At 44.8% G+C, this 8936-nt stretch overlaps 1 non-coding gene and 2 pseudogenes across 1 annotated transcript; all 3 read left to right on the top strand.

Annotated features, from left to right (window-relative positions):
• The first annotated feature begins 843 nt into the window (after positions 1-843).
• On the top strand, positions 844-2659 carry LOC149157313 (18S ribosomal RNA; annotated as a pseudogene).
• Positions 2660-4804: 2145 nt separating this feature from the next.
• LOC149157312 (5.8S ribosomal RNA) lies at positions 4805-4958 on the top strand (annotated as a pseudogene).
• A 247-nt stretch (positions 4959-5205) lies between these two features.
• On the top strand, positions 5206-8586 carry LOC149157311 (25S ribosomal RNA). Its single transcript, XR_016262124.1, has one exon. It is a non-coding gene; the product is annotated as a 25S ribosomal RNA (ribosomal RNA).
• The last annotated feature ends 350 nt before the right edge of the window (positions 8587-8936 follow it).

The raw sequence follows: 8936 nt of genomic DNA, 5'->3' as shown, positions 1-8936 counted from the left end.
CAGGCGATCATGCGATCGAGGTCCATCGTTGCTACTGTCTGTATGGACTCCTAGGTGGCCTCTGTGCGGGGAGGGGAGGGTTGTGGGGCATTTCTAAGGGAGGTTGCAGGCTCGGTTTGTCATGTATTATTTCCTTCCCTTGCCTTTGTGTCAAGGCTGCCATAGGCGATCATCCAATCGAGGTCCACTATTGTTGATGTTCAGGTGGACTCCTAGGTGGCATGGGTGAGGACGGGGAGGTTTTTATGGCCTCTCTGTGATAGGATTTGTGGTCGGTCATTCTCTTTTTATTTCCTTCCTTTTCCTTCACATCGAGGCTACCGTAGGCAATCGGGAGATCGAGGTCCATCTTTGCTGCTATCCGAGTGGATTCCTAGGGGCTGCAGTGCGAGGCAGGGAGGGTTCAGTCTCATTTATAATATAGAGGTTGTGTGGTTGGGTTGATCATTCTCCATTTATTTCCTTTGCATCAAGGCTGCTGCAGGCAATTGGGAGATCAAGGTCCACTGTTGCTGCTGTCTGAGTGGACTCCTAGGTGGACCTATGCGGGGCGTGGAGGCTTTTGGAGGCATTTCTAAGGGAGTGGGTGAGTGATCACTTGTTTCCTTGTTGGTTGGGGCATTGTTGCAAACTCTGAAGTGGCCTTGGTGCATTGTGGCTTGGCAGGTCTACCCATTTGTTCGCCATGTCCTTGGCATGTTGCATGTGATTCCTTCTTGGGATGCAAGAGGTGCAAGTCGTAAAAGTTTTACATGATATTTTGATATCTCTTTGACTTGATGGGTGTTCAGGTTGGCTCTTGGTAAGAGAGCCCCCAAGATTCCCTTTGAAGTGGGAGGGTGCTACCTGGTTGATCCTACTAGTAGTCATATGCTTGTCTCAAAGATTAAGCCACGTATGTCTAAGTATGAACTAATTTAGACTGTGAAACTGTGGATAGCTCATTAAATCAGTTATATTTTTTTTTATGGTACCATACTACTCAGATAACCATAGTAATTCTAGAGCTAATACATGCACCAAGTCTCAACTCTTTGGAAGGGATGCATTTTTTAGATAAAAGGTTGGTGTAGGCTTGCCTGCTTCTCTGGTGAATCATGATAGCTCAATGGATTTCACAGCCCTTGTGCTGGCAATTCTTCATTCAGATTTCTGCCCAATCAGCTTTCGATGGTAGGATAGAGGCCTACCATGGTGGTGATGGGTGATGGATAATTAAGGTTTGATTCCAGAGAGAGAGCCTGAGAAATGACTACCACATCCAAGGAAGGCAGCAGGCATGCAAATTACCCAATCCTGACATGGGGAGGTAGTGACAATAAATAACAATACTGGGCTCATTGAGTCAAGTAATTGGAATGAGTACAATCTAAATCCCTTAATGAGGATCCAATGGAGGGAAAGTCTTATGCCAGAATCTGCAGTAATTCCAACTCTAATAGCGTATATTTAAGTTGTTGCAGTTAAAAAGCTCGTAGTTGGATCTTTGGTCGTAAAGGTCGGTCTGCCTACTTGGTGTGCACCTGCCCTTTTATCCCTTTTGTCGGTGGCATGCCCCTGGACTAAATTGGTTGGGTCATGGCTCCATCTTTGTTACATTGAAAAAATTAGAGTTCTCAAATCAAGCTTATGCTCTGAATACATTATCATGGAATAATGTGATAGGAGTCTAGTGCTATTGTGTTGGCCTTCGGGATCGGAGTAATGATTAATAGGGACTTTCAAGGGCATTTGTATTTCATTGTCATAGGTGAAATTCCTGGATTTATGAAAGATGGAACACTTTGAAAGCATTTGCCAAGGATGTTTTCATCAATCAAGAATGAAAGTTGGGGGCTTGAAGACGATCAAATACCATCCTAGGCTCAACCATAAATGATGCTGACTAGGGATTGGCAGATGTTGCTCTAAGGACTCTGCCAGCAACTTCTAAGAAATCAGAGTGTTTAGGTTCTGGCAGGAGTATGGTTGCAAGGCTAGAACTTAAAGGAATAAATGAAAGGGCACCACCAGGAGTGGAGCCTGCGGCTTAATTTGACTCAACATGGGGAAACTTACCAGGTCCAGACATAGTAAGGATTGATAGATTGAGAGCTCTTTCTTGATTCTATGGGTGGTGGTGCATGGCTATTCTTATTTGGTGGAGCAACAATTTGTCTGGTTAATTCTGATAATGAATGAGACCTCAACCTGCTAACTAGCTACGTAGAGGTTCCCCTTCACGGCTAGCTTCTTAGAGGGACTATGGCTGTTTAGGCCATGGAAGTTTGAGGCAATAACAGGTCTGTGATGCCCTTACATTTTCTAGGCCACACGCGCACTACACTAATGAAGCCAACAATTTTTCCTTCCTAGTTCGAGAGGATCAGGAAATATTCTCAAATTGCATCATGATCGGGATAGACCATTGCAATTATTGGTCTTCAATGAGGAATTCCTAGTAAACACGTGTTATCAACTCATGTTGACTATGTCCCTACCCTTTGTACACACCACCCATCACTCCTACCGATTGAATGATCCAGTGAAGTGTTCGGATTGCATCGACGATGGTGGTTCGTCGCCATCCATGTCATGAGAAGTTCATTAAACCTTATCATTTAGAGGAAGGATAAGTTGTAACAAGGTTATCGTAGGTGAACCTGTGGTGGGATCATCGATAGCAGGGGTTTCCTTTTTTGGTTCGTGTTGGTTGGGTTTCAATTGCAATGTGAGACTGTGTGGTGTGTCTCTATGGGAGTGGGTTTGTTTTTTGGTGGGAACATTGTTGGTTTCCTGTCTTGAGGTAATTCTTGTTTTTTCATCTGTGCGCTTGCAAGCGATGCTTGTGCTTGTCCCACCCATCCTTTGTTTTTCTTTCCCCCAATGTGTTTTTGTAGGGGGTTCGGAAGCTTGTTTCTTGGGAGCCCTTCTGATGATCTGTTTGGCCAGGCATGGTTGCTGTAGTTGAGGTGCTTGGGAAATACGATGGATAAATTTAGACTCATTCGTAGTGGAAGTGCTCATTATTTTGTTCATTTGAAGGCATGGGCCAAGGTTGAGTGTCAGCCCATGATAACTCCTCTTTGGAGTTTGATTTTTGACCCCCATTAACTTTCTCGCTAGAAAGGTTGTTGGGTGTTTTGTACATAGAGGCATACAATAGCGGGGTGGGTTTGTTATTAGTAGTCTATTTGTCGTTTGAAGCCTTGTGTCAGGTTGGGGGGTTGTTACCTCTCAGTAACGTGCTCCAGACACTGGTCTCATCGTGGCCCTTATCTTTTCTAGTGGTCATGTTTAGGTTGTGATTTATTTGCTTGGTTGTTTGATTTTTATTTTTTATGTTGTAAGCTAGAAAGGGTGTTGTGTCGTAATGTATGTGGGAGGGTGTGAAGAGGTGGGATGCTTTTTGATTGGGTGCCTCGTATGATTTATTTTTGGTTAGCGGACATCTACTCAGCGTGTTTTTGATCTTCTCTCTTTTCTTGGGATCTTTGTTTCTTTGGTGTTGTTTTCTTCCCTTCTTCCTTTTGCCCCTAGATTTATGGAGAAGAGGTGGGATTGTTGTGGATTAGTGTTCGGGAAGGACAAAAATTAGTGCGAGTTCCCGAGGTGGCCACCCTAGTCCTTCTCGATCCCCGTCCCCTACAGTTCCCCCATTTTTGAGAAGGCACGGGGTTTGGGAAGCTTGTTCTCTGTTTGAGCCTCCCCTTGTGAGCCGGTAGCCATGTTCGATATATCTTGCTTTCTTGTTGTTTTCTTCCGTTCTTGATTTTGGCCCCTAGGTTTATGGAGAAAAGGGGGATTATTCTGGATTGGTGTTCAGGAAGGACAAAAAGCAATGTGAGTTCCAGGGGTGGCCACCCTAGTCCTTCTCGATCACCGTCCCATACATTCCACCCCTTTTTGCGAAGGCACGAGGTTGGGGAAGCTTATTCTATGTTTGAGCCTCCCCTTGTGAGTCTATATACACGTTTGATATATCTCTTTCTTTCATGTTGTTTTCTTCCCTTCTTCCTTTTGGCCCCTAACTTTACAGAGAAAAGGTGGGATTGTTGTGGATTGGTGTTCGGGAAGGAAGAAACGTAGTGCAAGCTCCCATGGTGGCCACCCTAGTCCTTATCGATCATTGTCCCCCCCTTTTTGCCAAGGCACGAGGTTGGGGAAGCTTGTTCTCTGTTTAAAGCCTCCCTTTTTGAGTTGCTAGCCATAGTTGAAATCCCTTTCTTTCATGTTGTTTTCTTCCCTTCTTCCTTCTAGCCCCTAGCTTTATGGAGAAAAGGTGGGATTATTGTGGATTGGTGTTCGGGAAGGACGAAATGCAGTGTGAGCTCCCAGGGTGGCCACCCTAGTCCTTCTCGATCGTCGTCCCCTTCAATTCCCCCCTTTTTGTGAAGGCACGGGGCTTGGGAGGCTTGTGCTTTATTTGAGCCTTCCCTTGTGAGATGGTTGCCACGTTTGATCTCTATTTCTTTCACCTTGTTTTCTTCGCTTCTTCCTTTCGGTCCCTAGATTTATAGAGAAAAGGGGGAATTGTTGTGGACTAGTGTTCAGGAAGGATTAAAAGTAGTGCAAGCTCCCGGGGTGGCCACCCTAGTCCTTCTTGATTGTTGTTCCATACATTTCCCCCATTTTTGTGAGGGTGTGGGGCTCATGGAGATTGTTATCTATTTGAGCCTCCTCCTGTGAGGGTGGTAGACACCTTTGTTTCTCTTTCTTTCATGTGTTTTTCTTCCCTTCCTCCTTTTGGACCTTAGCCTTACATTTGTTGTCGGGGGTACCCCTATTCAGTGTTGTGGCAGATTTTTCAGTAATAAGTGGAAACAAATCTCGACAATGGATATCTTATTTTTTGTTACGATGAAGAATGTAGCGAAACATGACACTTAGTGTGAATTGCATAATCTTGTGAATCATCAAGTTTTTGAATGCAATTTTCACCCAAGGCCTCAATCGAGGGCACATCTGTCTAGGTGTTGCATCCCATTCAAACATGCTCCCGGCAATATGTTAGGGAGCAGTAGAGCTAGTCGTCTGTGCCCAATGTGGTGTGGTTGGCTGAAATACCTCAAGTGATGTTTTGTGGCATGCATCGGCAAGCAGTGATCTTGTCCCCTTGGATTAGCAGTTGGTGTTAGCTGATGCAGGCTTTATGTGGCATCGCTTGAACTTGTTTTTCTCTCTCTTTTCCTCCCATCAAGTAGGGCAGATTTAGCTCCAACTTTGTGACCTCAGCTCAGGTGAGAACACCCGCTGAGTTTAAGCATATAATTAAGTGGAGGAAAGGAAACTTACAAGGATTCCCCTAGTAGCGTTGAGTGAACCGGGAAGAGCCTAGCATGAAAATTGGGTGGCAGTGTCACCTGAATTGTAGTCTGTAGAAGTGTCCTCAGTGGCGGACCTAGGACAAGTCCTTTGGAAGGGGGTGCCTGAGAGGGTGATAGCCCCCTTGGGCTGGGACCATGCCGCATCCTGAGGCATTGTCGGTGAGTCAAGTTGTTTTGGAATGCAACCCTAATTGGGTGGTAAATTCCATCGAAGGAAAAATACGGGTGAGAGACCAATAGCGAACAAGTACCACGAGGGAAAGATGAAAAGGAATTTGAAAAGACAATTAAAGTGTGCTTGAAATTTCCTGGAGGGAAGTGGATGGAGATTGTTGATGTGTCTCGGTCGGATGTGGAACAGCTCAGGCTAGTCTCTAGCTCGACTTGAGGTGCAAACCAACACGAGTTGTTGCATCATCACAAGTGCGGGTGGATTACTACCTATCAGTTTGCCGTTGTGTTGGTCGAGGAACGAAGTGTGCACCCTTGTGGTGGGCCATGTGCACTTGCATGCTCATGTTGTTGGTTGGCAGGCTCTCCATTCAACCCATCTTGAAAACATGGACCAAGGAGTCTAACAAGTGTGCGAGTCAGCGGGTTTGAAAACATGTGAGGTGCAAGGAAGCTAATGGGCGAGATCCCCTCTCTAGGGGGTGCATCTTTGACCGACCTTGAGCTTATGCGAAGGGTTAGACTGTGAGCACAACTGTTGGGACCTGAAAGATGGTGAACTATGCCTGAGTAGGGTGAAGCCAAAGGAAACTCTGTTGGAGGATCGCAGTGATACTGACGTACAAATCGTTCATCTGACTTGGGTATAGGGGCAAAAGACTAATCGAACCATCTAGTAGCTGGTTTCCTCCGAAGTTTTCCTCAGGATAGTTGGAGCTCACACACGAGTTTTATCAGGTAAAGAAAATGATTAGAGGCATTGGGGGTGTAATGCCCTCAAGCTATTCTCAAACTTTAAATAGGTAAGAGGGTGTGGCTGCTCCATTGAGTCGTGCCATGGAATCGAGAGCTCCAAGTGGGCCATTTTTGGTAAGAAGAACTGGCAATGCGGGATGAACTAAAAGTTGAGTTACGATGCCGAATTGTTCGCTAACCTAGATCCCACAAAGGGTGTTGGTTGATTAAGATAGTAGGACAGTGTTCATGGAAGTTGGAATCTGCTAAGGAGTGTGTAACAACTCACCTGCCCAATCAACTAGCCCTGATAATGGATGGTGCTGAAGCATTCAACCTATACTCGGCCGTCGAAGAAATTTCATAGCTCCAATGAGTAGGATCATGTGGGGGTCATTGAGAAACCTTGGGCATGAGCTTGGGTGGATCAGCCCCTGGTTCAAATCTTGGTGGTAGTAGAAAATATTCAAATGATAACTGAAGACTGAAGTGAGGAAAGGTTCCATGTGAACAACACTTGGACATGGGTTAGTCGATCCTAAGAGATGGGGAAGCCTTGTATCAAGGGTTCACTCTGTATAAGTATCTAAAGGGAATCGTGTTAATATTCCCAAACCGGGACATGGCGGCAAGCGGCAACGTTAGGAAATCTGGAGATGTTATCGGGGGCCCCAGGAAGAGTTATCTTTTCTTTTTAATAGCTTGACGAGTTTGGAATCGGTTCACCCGGAGATAGGGTCTAGCAGCTGGAAGAGTACCACATATCTTGAGGTTTCTGGTGCGCCCTCAGTGGCCCTCGAAAATCTAGAGGACCAAGTACTGTTCATGCCCGATTGTACTCATAACCACATCAGGTCTCCAAGGGTGAACAACCTCTGGTCAATAGAAAAATGTAGGTAAGGGAAGTTGGCAAAATAGATCCGTAACTTTGGGAAAAGGATTGGCTCTGAGGGCTGGCCCTAAGGGTCTGCACCCTTAACTTGTGGGTTGTCAGCAGTCTGCTTGAGCTACTCTCGTAGAAAGGGCGGTAGTCACGTGTCGATTGGGCTACAGGCGTAGAATGCCCCCTATCGGGGGCTTTTTCCTAGGCGTCAGACAGTCGACTCAGAACTAGTATGGACAAGGGAAATCTGACATTTTAATTAAAAAAAAGCATTGCGATGTTCCCTACGGATGTTGAAGCAATGTGATTTTTGCCCATTGCTCTGAATGTCAAAGTGAAGAAGTTCAACCAAGCGCGGGTAAATGACGGGATTAATTATGACTCTCTTAAGGTAGCCAAATGCCTCGTCATCTAATTAGTGATGCACATGAATGGATTAATGAGATTCCCATTGTCCCTATCTACAATCTAGTGAAACCACAACCAAGGGAATAGGTTGGGTAGAATTAGTGGGGAAAGAAGAGCCTATTGAGCTTCACTCTAGTCTGACTTTGTGAAATGACTTGAGAGGTGTAGAATAAGTGGGAGTCATTTTCAACGCAAGTGAAATACGACTATTTTTAATGTTATTTTACTTATTCCATGGGGCGGAGATGGGGCACTGCCCTTATTTTTTTTCCTTAAGGCACATTTTGGTGGGTCGATCAGGGTGGAGGACATTGTCAGATGGGGAGTTTGGCTGGGGTGGCACATCTGTTAAGAGTTAAGGCAGGTGTCCTAAGATGAGCTCAACTAGAATAGAAATATTGTGTGGAAAAAAAGGGTAAAAGCTCATTTGATTTTGATTTTCAATACAAATACAAGCTGTGAAAGAATGGCCTATCGATCCTTTAGATTTTTGGAATTTGAAGCTGGAGGTGTCAGAAAAGTTACCACAGGTAAAACTGGCTTGTGGCAGCCAAGCATTCATAGTGATGTTGCATTTTGGTCCTTCGATGTCGGCTCTTCCTATCATTGTGAAGTAGAATTCACCAAGTGTTGGATTGTTCACCCACCAATATGGAATGTGAGCTGGGTTTAGACCGTCATGAGACAAGTTAGTTTTACCCTACTGATGAACTACACCACAATAGTAATACAACTTAGTATGAGAGGAACCATTGATTCACACAATTTTTCATCGCGCTTCATTGAAAAACCAGTGGCATGAAGCTATCGTGTGTTGGATTATGACTGAACACCTCTAGGTAAGAATCCATGCTAGAAGTGGTGCATGTCACTCTTCGACTGTATCTCAACCCGTAGTAGGGGCATTAATTTGTCGCCCCTGGTGAGCTCCAGTATTGTAGAAATAATGCTACAACTCCTGGGGCTTCCTGTCTCTAATTTTATCAACCCGGTAGTTCGTACAAACTTGGAAGCGACGGTGCTGTATGCACAAGTACTAGCTCTTGTCACAGCTGTCACTTGGCCAGCTGGCACAAGTCCGCTAGGGCTCAAGCCAACTTCTATAGGCTCTCAGAAGAAGCTTGCTAAATGATGGACGAAAGCTAGCTCAAAGAAAACTAATCTATTTGGCAAAAATGAACTGAAAGCAAATCAAAGCATGGAAACCCTAGGAAACCCTAATTTGACTAGTCTAACCTCTATGATGCAAAGAATGTGAATGAAACTTCTACCAATGATGCCATTACTTCTAGTAAGTGAAAATGCATGAATCTAAGCTACTTGCATCTTAAAAGACATGTTTTTGTATTTTTTCTTTAAGTGGATGGAGTGATGGTGATTTTGTTCTTATTAGGGTTTGGTTGTGCAGAGGTGGTGCGGAAGGAAGGAAAGCT

This window comes from Pinus tabuliformis, chromosome 5_2 (genome assembly GCF_031772625.1).
Source record: "Pinus tabuliformis cultivar Carrire ecotype Pingquan chromosome 5_2, CPIR1, whole genome shotgun sequence".
Taxonomy (NCBI): Eukaryota; Viridiplantae; Streptophyta; class Pinopsida; order Pinales; family Pinaceae; genus Pinus; species Pinus tabuliformis.
This window is presented reverse-complemented; position numbering and strand designations above follow the sequence as displayed.